Source organism: Protopterus annectens, chromosome 1.part2, assembly GCF_019279795.1.
Source record: "Protopterus annectens isolate FY-2018-M chromosome 1.part2, PAN1.0, whole genome shotgun sequence".
Lineage (NCBI taxonomy): Eukaryota > Metazoa > Chordata > Ceratodontiformes > Protopteridae > Protopterus > Protopterus annectens.
In genome coordinates, this window is record NC_056727.1 from 1016273900 (window position 1) to 1016300149 (window position 26250).

Genomic DNA, 26250 nt, shown 5'->3' on the forward strand with positions numbered 1-26250 from the left:
ATGTACAAATATCAGTTGTATGGTGTGATATCACTGTAGATATTGTTGCAGTTGGTTGTGTGTAGACTGAGTTCAGTTCCTTGTTACAAAGCTGTTTTTGTGGTAGGATAAGGCACCCATCCTGTGTTCTGAAGGTGTATTGGAGTGAGAGTTTAAATCCAGATATATGTAGATATATCTGATGAGAGCCATCATTTTCTTGTGTGTTATGTCATACATTGATTTTCCTCATTTCAACTACTTGCTCCTTTTTTCTTTGTCTCCTTTTCTGTCTTTATTAGTCTATTTTTTGGGGGAAGTATTTGTGTGGTGCAGTGCATAGTGCAAATAGAGGAAAGGAGGAAATGAATGCCAGATTTGGCTGTACTTATCTCATTTGCGCAAAGTGTGGCAGTGAGCAGACAGGACTCAGACAGCCAAAAATAAAAAACGGATACATTCAGTTGATACTATTAGCATTGCACAAACCTGTAAGTGGCATTGCACGTGGTTAATAGTGAGACATTAAGAATGATTAGTGAAATAGGGAATACCATGTGACTAGTTAGTCATGTGACAGCAGGTATAAGTATAGAGCTGGAGTACAGATGGTCCTGGGTTTTAGTACAGGTTGTGTAACCTTTGTTTTACTGTTGTGACATTGTAGTGTATAGCAATGAATTGCAACATACACAAGTGTTATTTCAATCTTCTTCTGGCTACAGATGTAAGTGTAGGGCTACCATACACATGGTCCTGACATCTAAAACAGGATACCCTATACACTTTTCATGTTGTTCACTTCTCATTATAGTCACTCTCATTTACAACACTTAAGATAGAGGAGCTGATATTAATTATATGTATGAGGGCTGAGGCAGTAGTATTGTGTCAGTTATTTAATTATTTATCTATATATTATCATATTTATCAGATGTATGACTGTGGATATACTGTGTACAATATCCCTGTAAGTATAATTCTGCTGTCTGGACTGGAATGACCTTCACATTTGTCTAACACACATACACAACTGTCTGTATGTCCAATAACCTTGGAATTTTAATTGCAATGATGTAATGTTGCATTGCTGCTCTCCACTTACCATTGTGCAAATGGGTTGCTCTGGAGTGCGCACTGCCAAGCAATGCATTTGCACAATGGTAAGCAAAGTATAGCAGTTTCAAACAGTGTGCACATTCCAGTAAACATGCTAACTAGAATTGGCAGGAAAGCATCAGGCTCCATTGCTCTAGATACATGGCAGGCATTTGTGGGGAAGGTGCCATGTTTGGGTCACACAAGTGGGGTGTCCAGGAGACTAAGATTTTTATTGGACTCCTACTTAAGAACCACAGCCGATGACTTCTACAGGGGGACTGTTCTGGCTCCCAGTATACGTCTGAGGCTTGGTATTATTTAGCCCAGGCTGTATCCGGTGCCACCGGTATCCCATGCACTGGAGAGCAATGTAGGCATCATTATAATGACCTACAGAGGAGGAAGGGGTATACACTCAACCAATGGATTGAGGAATTTAGGACTGAGGACATCCCACACATCTGTGTGTATCATTTAATCAACAGGGAGTACTTGTAAGACTTAGCCGAATACAGGCAAGACTGGTATTTATAATGGTCTTCTATTCCATTCCATTTTTTTTCCACAGCTGACAGAGATCATGAGTGCAATGTTCAAATCCATGGGGCTAGATTGGTGAGGGTAATGGAAGCATGTGGCATGTATACAGCAGAAGAGTACTATTATTGTAGCATTAAAAGTAAAAGACAGCTTTTTTTAGTATTTTATAGAGTTGTATGAAACTGAGCATGCATATCTCAACTGTAAAAGCAAGTATGCATGCATGCAGTCAGTAGCATAACTCGAGTATACAAGATTATACTTTAGTCAGAGGTTGTGTGTTCAAATACCACACTTCCAAACTATACAATACTGTTAATTCTTCAATAATATTTAAATTAAATTAAAACATCTATACAAGTGGCACTAATGCCCTGCTGTAAACTGTAATCTCTATAACTGGAACACACATATGTGCAATATATGCACATGTCAAGGATTATTTGCTGCAATCTGTAGTATAGAGTGCAACTGTTAGGAGGTGGTAATCTTAAATGCAAATGTTAAGATAATAGAGTCAAATAATGCATTAATACATTGTATGTAGTTAAGATAATAGAGTCAAATAATTGTATTAATGCATTGTATGTGACATATGAAGATACTAATCCTATCTCTTTTTTCAGTCATCCCAACCTTTTTCTGTCTTTTTTTTATTTTATTTCATATTATTTATAAAAAAGTCATTTTTATTTTATTTTATGAACATTTTTATTTTTATTTTGTATTATTTTATTGTACAAAATTATTTTTTTTATTTCATTTTTTAATTTTATCTGTTGTTGGAATGTGTCCATGTCATCCATGTGTACCACATCACTAAATGCTCCACAACACAGTGGGGTAGGCCTGTCCCACAGGATTTGCCTGCTCCCCTCCACTGGCTCCAGCACCCAGGCATAGCACATCTAGAAGCTAAACTGGAAACACTGCCTCTGCTGCTGCTGCACTTCCTGCACTCTCAGGTAGTTCTGCCCTCTAAGCTGGTCCAGTGGTACCCTATGGGAGCAGTGGCAGAGGTGATGATTTTATCACCACACCAAGTTGCCAGGGATGGTGCATAGGGTTGTGTGCCCCACTGTTGGTGTACACCTACGCTGGCTGGAAAGGTTACTCTCCCTCATTTTGAATAGTACTAGAAGGAGGAGAAAGAGATCAAGCACTCCAACTAGTGGCCGAGTGTGGTGACAGTGATGACAGTCCAGTGGGTGAGGACTCAATTCTCACTGTCACCTATCTTGATGACCTTGGGTTCGGGATGTCCTCACCCTCACCCCAATCATGGTGTCCCCCAACTTTTTGTGTCCCTCACTATCCATGTCTCTTGTCTTGCTTGTCTTATCTGTCTGCAATTGCTTCTTTACCTTCCCAACTTACTGAACCAGACATACCTATGTCCCTCCCCCAACATTCCTCTCTCCGTGAAATAAAAAATAAATGGGTGTACCTCCCACAAAAAAAAAAAAAGAAAAAAATCCATACATAGCTCTACATTTTGCACACATGACACGCTTGATTTGGTCCAATTGGCTATACAACATGATTGTGTTGTGGTCACCATCTCTCTGGAGATGACAGTCTGAATTCAGTTAATATTTTGCACATATGTTCAGTTTATACTCTTAAATTCCCTCTTGCACATTTTTCTGTCCTGCTTTCCCATTGTTCTTCCTCCCTACTTGCTCCCCATTTCACCACTTTCCCATCTACCCTATAGTTTAACACCTTGAAGCTGGTCAAAAAATAGAATCACACACATAACACATAAGTTGCTGGAGAAGCAATGGAGCCCTTCACATTTCTGCCTCCATGTTTGCACGGAGATGTGCATTGCACACCAACTGTGAGCAGCAGCACACAGGTGTGGTTACCCCATGCAGTGCTACTTAACACCACTGCACTATGCCAAACCACAGCAACACATCTAGTATAAACATTTCATGTCGTAGCATTATCACTCTGTAATGCAAAGTATTGCGTACACCTGTATTTGAACCCAGTACCATCTGGCCCAAAAAACGAAATGTATCAATGCAGTACCATCTGGCCCAAAAAAAGGAATGTATCAATGCATTGACATATGCATCCACAGAGTCAGTTAAGCAACAGGTGTATTTAATAGATGCACTACCAACTGTCAGACTAAAATGTGGCTTGCATATGCACACTGCTTTGCTACATGCAAACATGTGTATATTGCATGTATATGGACTTTGCTAACCAGCACCCAAACTTGCTGCTCACTGTGTTATGGAAATCTACATATTATGCTGTATTACTGCTGTTTACTGCCTGTTTCCTGTGTATGTCATGAAATTATATGTGGAAATATTACAAAAATGAGAGCCCTGTCTAACATTATGTCACATATTTACGATGCATCCATGTGTTGACATCCCCCTCCAAGCACTGCAACCATGGGGCCTCAGTAAGTTTTCCACATGTATATCAACCACACTACACAATATAATATCAAATGCTGTGTGCTATGCAATGCACAACAATCTGGTAACATGCAGAACTACAACTGTTGACCCTTATGCCTAAAAAGCCTTATTTGCAAGGCTAGGGCAGGAATCAGCAAGTTTCATATCCACAAGGACATGGGTGACCTTCTACACACTTCACCCTACCCATTTTGTTTTTTTCAAGGGTAGATCTTGCTTACTGAACCTCATGGACTTCTTGGATACTGCCCCAAAAACCTGGATGAGAGATAACGGGACATACCACCTATGTTGAGTTAGCCAAAGCCTTTGACACTATCCCCTATTCATGTTTCATAGTGAAAATCACCTGGATGAGGGATAACAGGATATACCACCTATGTTGAGTTATCGAAGGCCTTTGACACTATCCCCTATTCATGTTTCATAGTGAAACTCTCCCATGTGGGATCTACAGTAGTAGAGGGATAGGCAACTTGGCTCATTGACATAAGACATTCTCTCAAAGTTGGGGACTGCACCTCCACCCCTAGCCACTTGAATACTACAAGGATCTGTGCTGGGCCCTCAACTGCTTGCAAATTACTTCCCTGAAGTGCAGGCAATGATAAATACCCTGTACCATCTTTGCAGATGACTGGTAATTGGCTGCACTAATCCCGCAATGATGGTAACATATTATGGAAGGGGCTGTCACACACAAATGATTAGTGCAAAACTCCAAAAATGAACATTAAATCATACAATGGCTCATTGTCCCCATTGGGAATGAATTACCCATGCTAACTATGATATACATAGCACCCCTCTAATGTCAAGCACAGTGTTTTGAGACTTGGATTCATAGTAGTGACACACACATTCTCCATTGTGCACATCGTACATATGGACATCACATCCAAGAGTAGCGTGGTCATATCTCTGCTGTACTCGGACCACTAATTGAGTACAATGCTTCCGTTTTTTCTGTTCCTCACCAGACACCTGCAGCAATTAGAGAGAACACAGGATTGTGCCTAGATGACTCCAGGGCCTCCAAACATGACATATATGAAAAGACTGAAAAACCCATCAGTACACTCAGTATCATGCAGGCTTCTGAGATATGACCTATGCCTGCCCTACATAGCTGTCTCAGACACTGCCCTGCTGGAACTGCTGGGCATCTGAAAATCAAATGGGACAAGAATAACTTGGGCCAGGGTTCTCAGCCTAGCCTGTGACATAAACAGAACATGCTAGGGAGCTAGATCACACTTCTGTAATAGACTCACACTGCATGTGAAGCAGTGCTGCTCAATGATGCTGTTCAAGAGCAACCTTGAATACTGCTTGGGTAATTGTACACTCACCTCTCGGGTGGCACCTATGTTCCTCATGGGCAGGGCCAGTTGGTGCTGCTCACAAAATCAATCTAACAATGACCATCCAAATCCAACTATGCTCAATTGTGTTTTTACATAGCTAGGTTTCTAAACACAGTAGGGCCATTAGGCTAGTAGCTTCCTACGAGCATATGAAGCTATGAAACTATGCAGACCTCCAACATTTTGTCTCCCACATGGCCTGTTAATGTTATTTACTATAAGTTCACCTGCAGCCTTCTAAAAGTCAGACTTGTTCCATGGTGCTTATGTAACGTACTGTGTTCTATAGTCTATGTACTTAGATGGGTAGGGTTTTTTTTTCACTGCAGTCAACTGAGCATGTGAGTCTCTGTGTGTCTATGTAGACAAAAGAGCAGAAGTGTGTATCTCACAGTTATTGCTCCAGTATCATGGACTGACAGTAATTTGATTCTTGCAGATGCCTATACACCCATTTCATGCAGCTCACCCAACATCTTGTCCCCCCCACATGGCCTGCTGATGTCATATACTATAAGTTCACCTGCAGTCTTTTAAAAGTCAGACTTATCCCTTGGTGCATGCGTAAAGTACTGTGTTCTATAGTATGTGTATTTAGATAGGTTAGAGTTCTGTTGTCACTGCAGTAAACTGAGCATGTATGTGTGTGTCTCTAGACAGATGAGCAGAAGTGTGTAAACCACAGTTACTGCTCCAATACCATAGATTGGCAGTGCTTTGATTCTTGCATATGTATACACATCCATTTCATGCAGCCTACCCAACATCTTGTTCCCCACATGGCCTGCTGATGTTATCTGCTATAAGTTCACCTGCTATCTTGTAAAATTCAGATGTGTGCTGTGGCACTTGCATAAAGTACTGTGTTCTGTAGGCTGTGCACTTAGGGGTTCTATTCTCACTGCAGTCAACTGTGTGTGTGAGCTTCTGCTTGATATTACAGACAGCATTTTACACCACCATGTGTAACACTGTTATGTTCTCCTCAACAGACACTGCTGATGTCATCGGCTATAAAGTGTTGAATGACACATTCCAAGTCAGATTTGAGGTGTGGTGCTTGTATAAAGTACTGGGTTCTTTAGTCAGGAGTTCTATTCTCCCTGCAGTTAACTGTGCACACGTGTGTTCGTATGTGTATGAGCTGTTGCTTGACATTACAGAGAGCCTTTTACACCAGCATGTCGGACTCTGTTAATACCATATTCTTCTCAGAAGACACTGCTGATGTCACCGATTGTATCAGATTTTTTGATATACTTCGGTGAAGACGTCAAGCACTCCAACAGTCAATGGAGAAAGGGGACAGTGATGATATTCCTGTGGTTGAGGACTAGATTCTCACTGTTCACTTGTTTGATGAACATGGGCATCTGTTATCCCCTCCCTAACTCCAATCATGATATCTCCCAACTTGTCATACCCCTCACTATCTCTGTGTCTTGTTTGTCCTGTTTGTTTGCATATGCTTCCTCACCTACTCTAGTTTCCTGACCCAGAAATACCTACATCCCTTAACCAACATTATGCTTACTGAAATAAAACTCATACATGGGTACCTGTCCCATAAAAAAATATTGTCCCATACATAGCTCTCCACATTGCACATATGTCTTTTTGACACACTTGATTCAGACCAGTTGTCTATACAACATGAATGCGTTGTTGTCACCCTTCTTTCTTGAGGTGATAGTCCAAATTCAGCTAATACTCTATACATATTTTAATTTTCTGCTGTTAAAGAAGTGGATAGCTATGGTTTCTTCCTACTTCACTCCTGTACATTGCTTTTTTGCTTTCCCTTTCTTCTTCCCCCTACTTGCCCCCATTTCACCACTTTCCTATCTACCCCATTTTTAATGCATTTAATCTGGTCAAAAAATAAAATCCACCATCACACACACAAGTGTAAAATAAATAAAACAACGAAGCCCTTCACTTTTTGTCCTGTGTGACTGTACAGAGTTTGGCATTGCACATCAATGCCAAGTGATAGTGAACGTCTCTTCAATGGCGTGGTTACCTCTGTGCAATGCAGCTTAAACACACTGTGCTGAAGTAACACACAATGAATGTAGAATAAAGAATTATTTAATTGCATTATAAATACATATTTAAAACTATTATATACACATGGATTTCAATTCTTTTTCACATGGGCTTAAAAAGAAATATGTCAATGCATTTACACCTGCTGCCACAGAGACAGCTAAGCAGCAGGTGTGTTTCTTAAGCTCAGTATTATTCACACTGCTGACTGATGTGCCTCTTCACTTAATGTGATGGCACCAATGTAAGCAAACCAATAGAACTTTCATAATTGTCATAATTTTATCAGTGAGGCAGAGGCTCACATTTGCTCATTGCTTAACAATGCACAAACACAGGAAGCAGTATAAATGTGCATCTCACATGAACACCCACTTTGCCATCAATCCTGCAAACAAGCTGCTTGGTGGCATATCATGGAAAGTGCACATTAGCAAGTATTACTTATGTTTACTGCATAGTTACTCTTCATCCCATGAAAGTACATGTATAAATACAAACAAAGGGAAGGCACATTTTAAAGAAAGAACACATATTTGCACTGTAGCCATGTGTCACCTGCACCCATGCACTTTAAACTTGGTCTCTCAGTACTTGTTCCAAAATACATCAACTACACTGTAGAAATAAATAAAAATGCTTTCTTATGTAGTATGGACATCTTTATACTGATAATACACATTCAGATTTTCCAACAATTGTAGTAATGGGGACAGCTGTGTGCATATAGTTTGCAAAGCTGTCTTTTTAAAGGTATAACTGCAGAATGGAAACAACAGCAAATTCTACACTTTGCACACTCATCAGTCTGATAACATGCAGATCTTTAATATCTTGACACTTGTATATGGCTAGCCATCCATTTCATACAAGCCTTCCAACATCTTCTCTCAAACATCCAATGCTGCTGTCATCCACTATAAATTGTCCTGCAGCATTGTAAAATCCAGACTTGCTCCATGGTGCTTGCATTCTAGCTGGTGTACCTAGTTAAGTAGGGGTTCTAATCTCATTGCAGTCAACTGGTGTGTGCATGTGTCTGTCTAGTCAGAAGAGATTAACTGTGTATCCTTCAGTCAGCAGTACAATCCTATGGAGTACTGATATTTTGAAAGTTGTACATGCCTATACATCCATTGAATGCATGCCCCACAACATCTGCTTTCAAACATCCAGTGGTGATGTCACCCACTAAGAATTGTCCTGCAACATTGTAAAAGTTAGAATTGTTCCATGGTGCTAGCATTAAGTACTCTGCTGTGTAAAGTGGTAGGTATGGGTTCTCTTCTTATTGCTGTCAATTGGTGGTGTGTATGTGTGTGTTCACTTGGGTGATGTTCAAGAGCACATTTTACACCAGCATGTCAGAAAGTGCTATAACAATCATCTCACTAGACTTTGCTGATGCCATCAGCTACAAAGTTTTGTCAGACACTATAAAAGTCAGACTTTTGCTGTGGCATTTGTGTTTAATATTGAGTTCTCTATTCTGTGTACATAGGTAGGGGTTATATTCAAACTGCAGTCAGCTTGTGTGTGTTTGTTCATTTGGTTGACAATCAAGAAACCATTTTACACCTGCATGTCAGAGACTGCTGTCATTTTCTTTTCACCAGACACTGCTGATGTTATCAGCTATAAAGTGTTGGACATTATAAAAGCCAGACTTTTGCTGTGGTGCTAGTGTTAAATACTGAGTTCTCTAGTCAGTTTACCTAGGGGCTCTGTTCTCACTGTTGTCAACTTGTGTGTGTTTAAGTTTGTTGACATTCAAGAGCATGTCAGATACTGCTGTTATCATCTTTTTCTCAAAAGACACTGCTGATATTGTCAGCTATGAAGAGTTGTCAGTCACTATAAAAGCCAGAGCTGTGCGCTGGTGCTTGCATTAAGTACTGTGCTTTGTAAATAGTAAAGTAAGGGTTCTATTCCCACTACAGTCAACTCTGTGTGCAGTCAGCACTCACTATAGTGACAATTTTAGAATGATATGCGAGTCCACAGCTATGTCAAACCCTACTCAGAACATCTCATTGTAGCATACAATGAGGATGTCATCCTGTATAACATGAACTCTGACAATATTCAAGACAAACCTGTGATGTGGCAGATAACATTAACTACTGTGTTTGCAAACCATATTACCTACACACATATGAGGGTTCTAATCTAACAACGGGTGACTTGTGTGTCTGTGCATACACCCATCAGTTTTGAGACAATTTTACACAAGGATGTGACCAACATCCATGTTCTACACTCCTTCCAACATGTTCCACTTACCATACAATGCTGATATTATACTACATAAAGTACATGACAGCGTTACTGTCAGACATATGTGGTGCCGCTACTGTGACACTGCATTGCATTTGTATTCTAAACCTACACAGGTGTAATGTTGAAATCAGGCCCAGTCTACTGCTGTGTATGCTTGGTGGAATGTTATGGCCATTATGGCCATTGTATTATCTTTGGAATTGTTCTTCATTGCACTGTCACTAGGAAAACCTTGCACATAGTCCCATGCATCCATCATCCTCCTTTTTCTACTGGCCACATGACATCCTTCCTATAGTGGAGGATGCCATCATGTCAAATATGCATACAAGCATAATGAAGCAAAGTCAGAGTCCTTTTTTGAGCCTATGCAAACCATATAAAAAAACACTGCATGTGTGATTGCTAATACTATTATGTATGGTGCACATGTCCCATACAGACACTGGCAGGTTTTAATCCAACCAAACAAGTATACACAATAGGCTTACTATCTTCCATAATATATAGATATAGATTTTTTTACAGGGTACATTAATGGCTAGGATTTTGTGTGATGTCAGCCATTAGCCTAATCATGTCCTATGACCCTATGAACGGTTGACATGTCAGTGTTGCTGGCATTGACGTATGCTATATTGAGGTGTGAATGTACAGTATGGCTACAAAAAGGTCTTACAATTTGTGATGTGAGCTAGTATATTTATTGCTATTGGTGTCATTGCAGTACATACTCGTTCTATAACAGCTATAGTAATATGCCTCTTGAGAACTATTGACATGGTATGATGCACTGTTATGTATATTGGTGGTGTATTAGGACATGTGTTTTTGTAGTGGAGCATATCATCCTTCTACACAGTTCACATTCCACCATCACAGTGACACTTGCAGTATGGCACAGATATGCATTAGTCTACATACTATCATTAAATGTTCGGTGACTGACATTAATATGAATTCATATTAATTACATGGTCACGTAAGTCTTGTTTCATACACATGGCTGTTATGCTGTGATATGCACAACCAATGCATTACAAATTTATATGCAATTACAACCTTGTGGAATTAATTGCATGTGCAGTTGTGTTGCTACACCCAAGAATTATCGAGGTGGTCAGCAGCACATTGTGTTACTATTAGCATTTGTTTCAGGAAATGTTCTGCATGAAACACAAAAATTGATCTCTAATGTGTCCTGATATGACATCGGGCCACTGAAACACAGCTTGCCCATGAAACACATATAGGCATATGTTGTGCAAGTGATGTAAGTAATGTATACCTGCCACCAGGGTTAATGATTTTGTGTCTATTTCCAGCAAACTAAAATTAAAGGTTTTTGATAGATGACATTTTTATTTTAGCATTAACATCATTATATTTATGTAGTATAGTATGGATTTATTTACTTAGAACATTTATTGTATTTGTATATAAAAAATTATGTATTGTATTTTTTTTTGTATTTGATATGTGGGGACATGTGCTTTTAAATGCTTATTTATGTATTGAGTTGTCAGCTTTTAGTAATTTAATTGTTGCTAATTGATTGTTTAGGTAGGGTGTGTGTTTTTAGTATATATTTGAATGCATTTGCTTTGTTACTTTGTCTGAAGACGTTTGGTGATATCTACCAAACAAAAGCACTTACTGTGTGTTATACAAAAAACTTTGGACTTATTTTGGATTCCAGTCTACGTTTATTCAGTTTACCCAGTTTGGTCATTCTGTTGGTGTTTTTTCTTAACTTATCACACATCTGTGTGCGGATGTCAGCAGATATATCCACCCAGAGGACATAGACAATCTGTTAACTGACAGTTTGTCTCGCATGCTACCACCATGTCGCCACTGGCCATCAGACAAAGTATACATGAAATATTACTCATTTTATTCTCAGGAGTTCGGCACATCTGTGTGTTCTCTATGACTAATAACTCAGAAACAATGGGTCCTGACAACATCACAGATTGCCTATAGCATGACTTAAAACTTGACCCACCAGACACAGTTTGATCTGTATATCAACAAAGCCTCCAGACAGCCGGTTTTCTCATAGAAGGGTGTACAGCAACATGTATCCTTCTGACTTGGGGGGGCCATCACCTGATGCATGGAGTTATACACCCATACTGACTCTCATCTTCTCTGAGGTAGGCCAAGGAGTCATCATGGACCTTCACTAAAAGGACACAGGTAATATCCCAACTGTGTACTAAACCCATGTTTGATTTGTTTTTACTACATCATGTCTGTTACATCTGTTCACTGTCTTCAAGAAGTTTACCAAGGGCATACATGATGACAATACTATTTACCAAGGGCATACATGATGACAATACTATCAACCTATCACCCTGTGTAACTTAACCTGGCCAAGTCATTTGACACAAATCCACACTGAGCTGTTACTGAGAAACTGTCACAAGTGGCCATAAACACCTACGTCACCAAGTGAGTAGACAACTGGAACACATACGTGACAGAGAAATATGCTGCAGTGTGTGAAGTCACATCTATCTGGAGTCCAGTGACTAGGTCCCTACTTCAGGGCTCTGCAGACCCTTTGCAGTCCATTGTTTAAGTGTCAGACATCAAAACTGACTTACTCATCCTTTATACAATCAGCTTTGTGAAGTCTGAAAATTGTGAACAATCATTGAATCCAAGTGTGGTATTGGTATAATGCATACAGTATCAACATAATCAAAGGATTGATGCCACAACCATGGGGACACAGTAGATGAAGAAGACTCATGGGGGATTAATTCCATTATGAATGCAAATATACAAGATAAATACAGTATGAATAACACACCCCTATGAGTAGAGCAAGTGGTATGCACACCTGTCAGCTAGTCAGGATTGCTTGTTATTTCTAGTACAGGTGTAACAGTATCCCTCTGAACACCTCTGGTCGATGTTATATTTTGAGGGAGGTGTGCTTGATTCCTCTCACAGATTGCAGATGAATCATAATAGTTGTACAAGTGTGTTCTTACAGAACCATTTATTATCAGTTGCAATTGCATATGTTATGTGGAAGAAATGGGATTATTGGTGGTATTATTTTGATATTGTCCTCGATTCTGAAGAAGTTCTAAGATTAAAAGAATGAAAGTGCTAAATCAGTTGTTTTTATTTTATTGTGGCGTGATTCCAACTTGTTGGTTTTGTCATTTTTTAAATTGTCCCCAGTCGTGCATGCTTCTATCCACTGTTGTCTATGGGCCTGTTACTATGTGTCCTGCTTGGTTGAGACCTATGCTGACATGATAATCATATTCGGGCAACTCATTTTCCACAGCTTCACAATATGCAAATAATTCCTGTTGTATATAACCCTGATATATGTCCTGTCCATTGTTCATGTCAGGATGCTTATATCACAAAGTATCCACTCCATTGATATGTCACCTTGTGTGACAGTCACATAATGTACAATAACTGTGCAGTCTGTACTGTATCATGTCAATATGTGATTACTGTTCATGCTACAACTGTCTTAATTGACATTCCTTCATCTGCTGTACATTACCACATTTCGCTTGTCTTCTTCCCTATGTTCATTCCTACAACTCATCTGTGTGTCCCTTTTCAGTGTACACACTTCCCCTGACTATTTATTTATAATTCAGTCTATGTACCCTTAGTGATAATTTATACAACTTTTATTCAATATGCTTGACACAGGTTTCCACAATACCCAGCAGTGTATACACTTTCATGCAATGGGTTGGAACTATGTACATTGCTTTATTAATAACCCAGTAATCATTGTGGCATTTCACACAATCCTGCAGACCTATTTTGCCTGTAGGTAAACAGGTTTACATGACTGTTGCTATATATGGTTTCTTGACTGGCAACACTGTTATTGACTACAAAACTGAGCTTATTTACGTGGCATACATATGCAATTAGCACTGCTGCTCACCGCGCAAACATGTAAACTCCATGTAGGCTTCACAATAAGCCTACATGGAGATTATTGAATCCCCAAGATGCATAAGAACAGCTGCAGCCTCTAACATTCTTTCTGTGTAGACTAGTTTCTGTGCTTGTATTCCAATAAGTTTTGGAATTTGCAGACAAAACCTGCACTAAGGCTACACAATTGATTTATAGCTTTGTTGAATAGCTCGTCCATCTTAGACTGGTTGATTAGCATACAGTTCAGCTGCTTTTGTTGTAATTGACATGCCACAATGTTTACTGTGTTTCCACAACTCTACAGGCCATGTAGAGCTGCTTACTTAGTAGAAAATGGTGTGCTATTGTGTCTGCATCACGCCACAATGTGCACACGGGCTTAGCACACTATGTACTATTGAATCTGCACCTATTTGTTCTTTATTCTGTGATAAGTCTGTGTCAGCCATGGACAAATCATTTTTTAAAGGGCTTTACTGAATTATCACTTGTGACACAGGCAAATGTACATTTATATAAAATCAGTGAAACTGTATTAACTCATTCACTCCAATGGAGCTCAGGTAGATTGCACTGTGAATTCCAATGGGTGGAGCCTAGGCCTTTTGACAAAATCAAACTATATCTTCACATTTCAAGTAAATGTTCATATTTCTGGAACCATAGGGGTTATGAAAGATGTATAAATAGCAAACTCTTCCGCACAAACTATTTGTGTACTGGTAGTATTCTTTAGATTCTAGGTCTTAAAACCAAATTGTATAAGTCACAGTAAACAAAGTAACTATTACATTTGTAATATTTTGTAAACGACTTACAATATCTCAGCAACCACTCAAGTTACACACATACTGACAACAGCATTTCATTCATCTAGCTGAGAGCTTTCGTATAAGGTTAAGGAGTTCTGTCTGTGTTACTTGGTTGTTCAGATATTTAGAAAAAATGTGAACATTATATCTATATAAATTAATAGCATAAAAACAACAGTTAATTTCTATTTACCTGCACTAGACAGAGGTCAAATATTAATGCAATTGAGGTTGCTGTTAAGTAAGCTTTAAGATGAAATCTTTTAAAACCTTGTATATAGCATGGTTTTGGAATTATTGATGCAAATATGAACAAGCAACATGTAACGCCTAGAGGCGTCAGTAGGAGTTAACTGCAGATGCACCTGGAGGTGTCATTCAGATGCAATGAGTTAACAAATTTCATGATCACAGACATTATACTTCATATATATTGCTATAATTAATATAACCTAAGCAACAGTTCGCTCTGATCAAGTCCCATATGGTTTATACAGGGATGAAAGTGCTTGACTAAGATTTATATCCTTGGATTTAATAAAGTTCCTTTGAATTGCTGACTGACTTGGATAATAATTGGCTGCCTTGCGTATGGACAGTGTGGCATGGAGGTCTACAGAGTGGTTATTGCTATTTTATTTGGTCTTTGAGGACCACTTTGGGCTGTGTTGTATTTTTTCTAAACAACATTACATAAATTATTCAATTCCTGCCCCTTTTTTAAACAAGAATCATCTTTATTAAACCATCGTCTATGACATAGGCAATCATACATTTATATAAATGAAAACAAACCACAATACAATCCTAGTTGCAAGCATTTTACATCACAAACCATAGTGACACGCTTCTATTTGCAAACATTATACATCATTTATAATCTACCCAATCATTTCCAGTCAAACATTGTATAGCTCATTTAAGTTCTGCCTTCTTTTAAACCTCATTCCTCCAGTGTGTGTATTGTTCCCACAATTTCTATTATTTTCCTGTGTAGTTTTCTCCTACCCTTTGGTGCTCAATAAATATCTGTGGTATGAATATACCAGCTGCCAGTGGTGGTCAAAGTCATAGCCTAAAAATAAATAGACAGAGAGAGAGAGAGAGAAAATATCATAATGTCATTATGGTTAAAATGTTTTTCCCTTCTGGCTGTCTAGTCCAGATTCATTATGTGGTATGAAGTGCTAAGAGGAAAAGGATTATCATATATGTAGCTGTCCGTAAGGATTTTGACCCTGGTAAAATAAATTATTACTCTTCTGAGATAGTGATGATCCTTTTAAACACTGTTTCTTTATGTCAAACAGGGTCCTTCATGATCACATAAAATCTTATTTGCTTATTGTTTGTTGACAAGGTTAGTTTTAGTAGGCTGTTGACCTTTTTTAGTGGGAGACCCAAGGTAGTAGTTATACAACTTGGACAAATTTAGCTGGCACATTGGAGAGCTTCCCATACTTATGATTGGTACCCATGGAAGTGTTAGATGTGAGTACATGCACTCATGCAGCTGGGAGGTCAGTGGGTGAGATGGAAAGTACAATGGAAGGAGCTGAGGTGAATGTAAGCTCAATGAATGGAGTGTTGAATGAAGATTCAGAGATGCTGTTTCAAATGGAACTATTTGGTGAAACAGAAGATCTGGTTAGAGAAGGACGTATAATTACAACCTGTAGATCAGAGTGTAGCATGTTTGTGCTACATCTTTAAGAAGCCTACAAGGCTATGCATGCACAAATAAATTCCAGACACGTGCAATCTCTAATGCCATTTTGTAGAAGCAGCCAGTGTGTAAGCAATGTATGATCAAAGCAGTTAGTTTGTATACAAGTTATTTGGTCATAGTCAAATAAGCTTTACAGTAATGTGTTTGTATAGAATAAACCTGCTTAAACAGAACCTATGAAGGCTCGTGTATTCAGGTACCAACAGGAAAGCGACATGGTGTCTGAATCAGGATCGAAAGGAACAAAACATTTGGAGCCATGAGATGTAAAGGTGGCAGCAATGGTAAAACAAAGAGAAAACAGTGTGAACATAACCAGAAGGAAATAAAGATAATGAAAAGCTACACAAATTATTTAGTCAATGCAGGGGGACAAGAAAAGGCATTACAAGGGCATAAACTGCATTTATTAGGCAAGCGGAAAGTTCAAAAGTTTGTTAGCTAAAGAAAAATTTTGTTAAATAAAGAAAATGTTTAAGATAAAAGTGTTTGACGAAACAAATATGTTTGAAGTACAAAACAAACATGTTAGACCAAACAAGCACGTTAAACTATGAAATTAGCATGTTTAAGGCAGAAAGAGTGTGTTTATGGCAGAACTGGGCATGTTTAGAGTAAAACGAGCACAAAGAAACTATGCTGGGCATAAAAATGGAAAAGGGTTTAAAGAGCACAAAATAAAAAGAAAAGAGGCAGAGTAGATAAAAAATATAAATCAAAGCGACTGCTATCTTGGGCAAAGTGCTGTGGTAGGGCATAACTTTGACTTTGGTGTCAAAAAAGTAATTAAAGTCATTTGCAGTATCTCAGCGAGTGTAAAAGTGCTTACAGTGTGTGCTTATTACTGTGCATGTATTTCAAAGAGTTCACTGTGTGTAAAGTGCAACTATCTTGTGTAATCCAGCTGAAATATGGTTATTTGAAGAAATGTTCGGCTGGGTGTGGCTGTTCACAAAGTGCCACCCATTACAGAGTGCTTCATGTACTGTAAAGAGTTGCCTGGCAAGGCGCCGACATTTTGGGAGCATTTCAGTGTATTGCATTTAGTCATTTACAAAGTGCGCATACCTCAAAGGACATTACATTTGGGCAAACAATATCTGATTATTCGCATTGTGCAATTGCTTAAGAAGTTTCTTGTATTAAAGAAAGGTGTTTCTTACAAAATATTAGAAGAGTATTACCGTGCTTGTGAATTGCTCAGTTGTATTGCAAAGAATGTTTCTTAAAGCGATGACTTTAACAAGTGATAATGCATGACTGTTTCATGCCTGCCTTTATCAATAAATTTCCAAGCAATTACTTTAGCATTTTAGCTCTTACCAATTCCGAAAGCCGATGATTTAACATTTCTACCTTTACTTTGTGATGCTTTTATAAAATTTTCAATAAGTCCAAGAAAGTATTTTGTTAAGCTCTGTAAAGCAGTAAATAAGTTGAAAAGCTATTCCTCTGAGCTTCGTAAAACATAGAGAAAACTAAAAAGTTATTTTGCAATGTACAGTAAAGCATTGAGAAATTTAAAAAGTTATTTCGTAAAGCACAGTGAAGCACTAAGAAATTTGAAAAAAATATTTTGTAAAGTGCAATAAAGCATCAAGAAGCCCAAGAGGTTTATTTCACAAAGCACAGTTAATTGAAAGCTACAACATGGTTATTCATTTGTGCAATAGAGATAAGCACAAAGAAAGAAAGTGCAGATATAAAGCAGAAGAGCATTAGCCAAATTGAGTGTTCATGCCAATTTCTTACATGTATAAATGTGTGTGTGTATTTGTACGTATTTACAAGACCCATCACTGGGATGTGTTAATATGGCAGATGCATTTCAAAAACCATAACCACTTGTGTTTGATCAGAATATTGCAGAGAACTAGGGAATATTTGAACAGTGTATTATATTTGTATACAGGCAGCTTATGTAGATAGAGATGCATGCACAACAGCATTTATCTTGCCAAACCTAGCAGGATCTGAGGCTATTGAAAGAGAGCGATCCTATGTATATGCACCAGCAGTGTATGAAGGTTAGGGTGCAGACCGCCATATTGTTGTGTGAGCTGAATCCAGAGAACACCCGGAGAGTTTAAAGCATAAGTTCAGAGAAATGTGCAACCCACAGATGAACATTACATTAGAGAGGCATGTGTTTTACACAAGAAATCAGAAGCCAGGTGAAAAATTTGCAGCTTATATAACTGACTTGAGGAACAAGTCCAAAACGTGTCAATTTGATGACTTGAAAGATGAGCTGATAAAGGATAGACTTGCATGTGATATTAATAGTGCTGCACTTGCTTACATAGTGCAGTGCTTGTTTCCCATCTTTCCTGTAAGCCTTAAGCTGATACAAGCCTTCTAGCTTAGGAGAGAGACTTTGGAGTGATTAAGTATCAATTTTCTGTACTTTCTTGCTGTACTTAACTGTTTTCCACCTAAGCACAGATTTTGCAGAGTTTATTGTGATTTAAAAGCTTGTTTTTTACACATATTGTACTTAGTTGACTGCCAGCACTTTCAAAAAGTTGTTTTTTGTTTAAATAATTTGTTTAACTGTTGTAGGCTGCACACTAAAGTGTGATAGCCTTTTCTGATCATTTGTAGTCATTTAAAGCTGTTTTAAGTGTATTTTTACTGTTTTTGTCTTATCTTTTCAAAAAAACAAAAAAACAAAAAACAAAAATATTCCTTGTTTCCCACCTTTCTAAGCTAGTATAGTCCAGTTTTCAGGCTAGTGCTGAATTCAGGGTTGTGATACTAGTTTCTGCGTTACCCATACCTTACTTGAATAGAAGGAAGTTTCTCTGTTCACCTGTGAGAGAGGGGAGCTTTGAGCAGCCTATCTGTCCCTGGAGGAGTGGTTCCAGCCCAGAAATTAGTAGTTTATTGGCCATTTTGGGCAAATTTCTATCTCTTTCATTTCCCTACTATAAATACTGCATTTGCACGGTTTTGTGCACCGGGCAGTGCCGGTTAGCTACGGTTAAATTATTCCCGGATCCACTAAGTCTCCTCTTCAGTTTTTCCCTTGAAACTAGTCTAACTCTCAACCTAAGCACTCAAAAAGCATCTTACAGCCCAGCACTTGCTCAGACCTAATAACAAGCACTAATATACCCTGACACTGATTGCCCAGCAGGGCAAGGCTCTTTATTCACCCCTCACCAACCAAGCGACTAATCAGCTCACCCTACTATTCAGGCATGACCAAAGGGCAACTTCAGGTGCACTCTCCAGTCCAGCTGGTGAATCTGGGTATCCTGAGGCACTGTTACAACTGCCTCATGTACACAGACAACCCTCTCCTCCAACCACAAAACACTAACATATGTGAGAGATGCAATTATACAGCCAAACTGGAAGCTAAGCTGACTCTACCCAAGACTGGAACAGGCAGTCAAGAGGAGAAGGTTAACACTTGCACCACAACTCCAGCTGCACACAGACCTACTAAAACAGCACTGGCAAAAAATACACATAAATACACAAAATCATACTCGGAGGCACTAAATAAAAACCTGCAAAAGCATCAGAGACCTCCAAAGCAGACACCCAAACATCCTGCACTTCCCGTCACAAGCAAGACAACACATAAAACAAAAAATCAGTGCGCCACACAATCACAACCCTTAAGGCGAAATAACATACCTAACACACTAGTAATAGGTGACTCTATAGTCAGGCACACTGACGTCCCACTCATTAGGTAGGACAAGCAGAAGGTAACTGTTAGCTGCCTGTCGGGAGCCAGAATCCACCACATAACACAAGCACTCAGGTCACTCCAGAACAAGTACAAATATGACTCTGTCATTGTTCATGTTGGTGTGAATGACCTGAGACATACCTCCCTGGACTACATGAAAAGAAACATGGAAGAGCTCTCTGATCATGTAGCCCAGGCTGGTATGACCCTGACCCTGAGTAGCATTCTGCCCTCACCAGGAATGATACCTCAGTATAAAGAAAAAATTATCAATTTCAACAATTGGCTAAGCTTCTGGTGTCATTCAAAGGGGATCAGTGTCTGTCAGCCTGAGACGACATGCTCGACAAGCCGCATTGCTTCACAAGAGATGGCTTGCACCTGTCACCAATAGGCTTTCGAATACTGGCCAAGGCTCTTGCTGCCCCCATAGTGCCTTTTGTAGGCAAGGCTCAAAAGTCAAACCCACCTCCGTAAACAGCACACTTAACAAAAAACTGAGGGTTATGCAACTCAACACCAGGAGTTTAGATCTCAAAATGCACATGCTCGAAGCACTCCTCAGTATGGAGAACGTCATCTGTGCAGTAACTGAAACCTGGTTCAAGGCTCCAGAGAGCACCCCAGCACTACCAGGCTACAACTCATATCACATGTTTCGGCCACAGAACATGGACCGAAACACAAATGGAGGGGGTGTATCCATATACATCAAGGATACCTACACCTCTAGGTTAGTGGCATAGCATGATACCTCTAAGATCATCCAAGTGCAACTAACATCGGGCAAATTTGCAATGCAAATTATGGCCTGCTACAAATCACCCTCCATGACCACCACTCCACCTTTCTGGAGACACTGGAAAACATGAAGTTCCTACCAAACACCCTGATATTGGGAAATTTCAATTACCCTACCATTCAATGGGAAAACTACTCGAGTACAAATTCCCAGCCCCAGCACTTCCTGGAATTAATCAACTCAAATGCCCTGGATCAGCTGGTAAACTCCCCTACCAGAAGTGAAAACATATTGGACTTGGTCATCACCGACATGGGAGACAGGTGTTCCACACCGGAGGTCAACCCGTAACTGGTTAGATCAGACCATAAACTAATCACTCTGGATGTCCACACCCCACCACCACCCCCAACTAAGGAAACCACAGTAAAAAACTTTTCTAAAGCAAACGTCACCTTACTTAAGACAGAGGTGGTAAGTCTCACAGCCCCCACGCTAAAGGATAATGCTGCCCAAGATGCAGAAACCTTTACAAATGCACTCTATGAGCACCTACAAGGATGCATGGATCATGCCATCCCTAGTAAAACTGAGACTTACTCTTCTACAAGAAGGAAACCAGTTTGGTGGACCCCTGCCAACATCCTGACAGATTCAGTGCAAACATCACCCCCCTCTCACCTCCAAAAGGGCCCACAACAATACCGGAAAAGTGTAGTGTCCCAAAAATTACAGATGCACAGGTGAAAACAGCCCTTTCAAAAGCCAAAAACACAGCATCAATGGGACCAGATGGTGTCCCAGGCTGCATCTTGCACGAACTATAGAACGAACTAACCACCCACCTAAACACGCTGTTCAACCTCAGCCTCTCCACAGGCTATGTGCCCATAGAATGGTGCACAGCAATGGCTATTCCTCTCCACAAAGGAGGGGCCACAACTGACCCTGGTAACTATCATCCCTTAAGCCTGATTACCGTGGTCTGCAAAGCTATGAGGCCCATCATCATGGAACTCATTAACAAAGACATTGGGAACCTCCAAACACTTGACCCAACCCAGTTTAGCTTTGTTAAGGGCAGATCATGCCTACTAAACCTGGTTGACTTTTTGAGACCATCGCCAAGGCCATAGACAAGGGAAAGGTGGTTCACACAGCCGACCTTGACCTCGCCAAGGCTTTCAACACCATTTCCCACTCAGGTATTACAGAAAAACACACCAGTCTGGACATAAACCCCTATGTCACAAGATGGGTTGCCAGCTGGTTTACAGACAGAGCTCACAAGGTAAGAATAGCGGGCTCCAGGTCCGACTCTAAACCAGTCACAATTGGTGTCCTGTAAGGCTCAGTCCTGGGACCCCTACTGTTCGACATATACTTTTCAGAATTACAGGCAAACATAGGACTATGGCTAACCAAGTTCGCTGATGACTGCAAACTGGAAGCCATAATTGACTCTCCGGCTGACATGGACATCCTCCAAAAGGGCCTTACTGAGACGGGCACCTGGTGTCAAAGTCATGGCCTCAAGCTAAATGCCAAAAAATGCATAGTCATCCCGTTTGGGAAAAACAAAACACCCACGAATTACCACATAGGTGGCAGCCCCCTTAATACAGAAGAGGTAATAAGAGATTTAGGGACCCAGGTAGATAGTAATCTCTCCTTTGACAATCATATTGCCAAAGTAGTTAGGACATCCTTCTGTGTGACCCATCTAATTACTAAAGGGTTCGCTTGTGAAGCAGAGCATGACAGAATCCTCAAAAAAGTTATAAAGAGAGAGAGAGAGCACATGAAGTAAATTTAAAGCTCAGTTCTCTGAAGTGCAAATTGAGACTTCCAGAAGTAACCTACATAGGACATTTTGTTTACAAGTACAAGCTTAAAACCTGACCCAACCAAACAACCAGCTACTTTAGAGATGTCAGTGCCAGATAATGTGCAGAGTTTGCCAGTGAGATTACTAAGAATTATGCTGAAAATTTTGACTTTGATGTAATTTCAGTGTGTAATTTTTCCACCACTAGATTTGATGAGTTAAGAGATCCCACTATGACTAATCAAATTTCACACAAACTCAGTCACTACATCAGTGTTGGATGGTTGTCAAAACAATCTAGTGTATCACCTGAGGTGCAATCATATTTTCCCTACAGAGTTGAATTGTTGATGGAAGATGGTATTATTTTCCTAAAATTGTTGTTCCTGCTTCATTACAACATGAATATGTTCAGATTTTGCATTGTAGCCACCCAGGTTTATTATCCACTAAGAGAAGGCCAAGAGAATTAGTGTTTTTGGCCTTAATTATCCAAGGGCATTGATAGTGTTCTTTCTTCTTGTTCAGTATGTAATAGTACCAGAGCACATTTACAAAAGGAACCACTTCAGTTAAATCCAGTATTTGAATATCTTGGTCTACTGTTGCAACTGATATATTTGAATGGAATAATCAACACTATTTGGTTTTGGTAGACTCTTACTCGAACTGGTTTGAGATTGAGCTGCTACCAAACTTAACCTCAACAGCTGTTATCACTAAGCTTAAACATCATTTTTCAATTCATGGTAGTCCTCACAAACTTTATTCTGACAACGGTACTCAATTTACTAGCCAGTTGGTTCAGAAATTTGCGAGAGAATGGGACTTTGTACATGTCTCTAATAGTCCTGAATATCCTCAATCCAATGGTCTAGTTGACTGTGCAATACAGAGTGCTAAGCAATTACTTGAAAAGTCAAAGCGTGACAATACCAATGTATTCTTGAATTTTCTTATTCTCAGAAACATACCTCATCATGATATTCTTGGCTCACCTGCTCAAAGACTACTTTTCAGGCAAACTAGAACTATGCTATATATTCATCAAGTCTGTTGCAGCCTACCTCTAAGAACAATAAAACCATCAAGGCTCAATTATTGAAGAAGTAAGTGTAACATCCAGAAATCTAGTTATAACAGATCGAGTAGATTACTTAATTCATTCATGGAAGGACAGATGATACGAATCTAGACAACAAAAGGTTTTGATTGAATAGGACAGATAACAGGCATCTGTGCTGAGTGGAGATCTTATTGGGTAAGTTTCAAGGGTGTAGAGTATAGGAGAAATTGCAGACATCTTCTTCCTGTACCCGTATCATCACCATTGCAATCACAACATTACATCTGTGATGCAGACTCCAAATCAAAGCCTGAGTCAGACATTGTTTCCAAACCAGTATGAGTTCAAAAGTCTGATTCTGTTCCATAGATTAATTTGAACATTCTACATGTCAACCATTTTCATTTGCTAAAAGATTCCCAATTTTATGTCACATGATATGGATGAGTTTCTAAGCCTAGTGTGAAATACACAGCAATGTGGACTTGCATTATACAATACTAAGTACACATTTATATACAATCATGTCTTTAGATTATTTGTGATTTATACATGCTAAATATCTCATGACAAATTTCATGATGTATTTCTCATAGAGGGAGGATGTAGATCAGAGTGTAGCATGTGCGCTATGTATTTAAGAAGGATGCAAGGCTGTGCGTGCATGTATAAATTCCAGACACATGCAATCCCTAGTGCAATTTTGTAGAATAGCCAGTGTGTAAGCATCTATGATCGCAGCAGTGAGTATGTACATAAGTTATTCAGTCATAGTCAAATAAGCTTTACAGTAATGTTTGTATAAAATAAAGCTGCTTAAATCGAACCCACGAAGACTCATTTATTCATGTACCAACATGAAAGCAACACAACCCATCAATCAATAGGATTGTGGGATGATTTATAGACTAAATCAAACAGAGTGAGCCAGAAAATGAAGTATCATGAAGAGATATTAGGAAAAAATACAGGAAGAGTAAGTAGAAAAGACTTTGAAAGGGGACAGTACACAGATAAAGAAAATGTATGCTGAGAGAGTTATGACTAGCCATGGGGGACAAAGAAAAGAAAGAGGATATTTCAAAAGGGAAATATGCAGTGAGAGTACAAAACAAAAGGAGTCAGGAGCTGAGCAAATATGAGGTATGGGACATTGTAGTTTTACCTTTGGGTCTGAAAACACAAGAGGTAAGAACTTAATTTTGATTAATAATGAGACAGTTTGTGATATTTTTTGAGCCTGCAAAAGGCATAGAAAAGTTTTTGTGTGAGTGTGAAAAGAGACAGAATGACAATGCACGGAATAAGTATGTAGTTAAAGCATTTTTGAGAGACAAAAACAAAGGTCACATAATAGTTTCAAACAAAGGTGGAAAGGGAGATTTTAAAAGGACATTTACACATATTTTTAAACAAGTAATGGACAATGGTTTATGGGCTGAGGATAGAATTGTAATTTTGTTTTAAAAATGGAAATGGATAAAATTGTGCACATTCCAAGTATTATAAATGTTGAAGGTAACAAGGATGTTGTAAAATATTCTGGACAACCAAAAACATCTTTTTTGTGGGAAAGTTCATTTACTGAGCAATTCTTCATTCATTTCATATACTGAATACTAATTGGTTCTTCTCATGCAGCATCTCTGGCTGATCTCCTGTTATCATAAGTACACTCTCCATTAATTATTCTGCCGGTCTGTTGGACAATGATCTTGTTTGTATTATGATTTTTCTTTTTATTCTTAAATGTGTGATAAATCTACAATTATTTTCCCTTTACAAATGCAAATGAATACTCACTCATAGGTCCTATGTTAAGTTCCATATCTGATGTTGTGTCTGCTGTTAGGCTTGCTGTATCTACTGTAACTTATGTTATAATATTGTTTGTCATGCTGTATTTACTGTTACTAATGTTGTATGTACTGTCACTTTTTGTGGAGCTTTTCTCACTGTAACTCTGGCGAAAAGGGCTCTGCCCAGTCGGACTTTCCCAATAAACAAATGTAAAATAAATAAGTAAAATCTGATAAAAATAAAGGTTTTATATATGTAGGAAAACAAGATATGATAAAAAATTGTGAACTTGAATGTTATAAAAATGGACATACACCACAATGGAATGTAAAAAATGAGAATGAAGCAAATATTGAAAATAAGGGAAATGATGAAGAGTAAACTGGAAATGAAGTAGAGATACAAATAGATGAAACTTTAGAAAAAGAAAAGGGAGGTAGTAAAAGAGAAGAATAGGACATTAAATGGGAATAGAATGGGAAGTCATTGAAGAAGATATAAGCTGGAAAGTGTTAAAAGGAAAAAATATACTGGTAAAAAAAGAAAAAAGGAAGTTTAAAGGTAATTAATATAAAAGAAAAGAAGGAAATGAATGACAAGTATTACACATCTCTCTCTCTCTCTCTCTATATATATATATATATATATATATATATATATATATATATGGGTTTAGGACTACTCACTGAAAGTCAAATGACTGTGCACAAATCACTGAAAGCTCAATTCACTAAAACACATTTCACTGAACATTATATAGGTCTTTTCCCCACTGCTGTGCGACCCTGGAATTAGTGTATATAGTATGATTAGGTGTGGGGGGCATAGCCGCCCACATATTTTAGATATATATATTAAGTTCAGA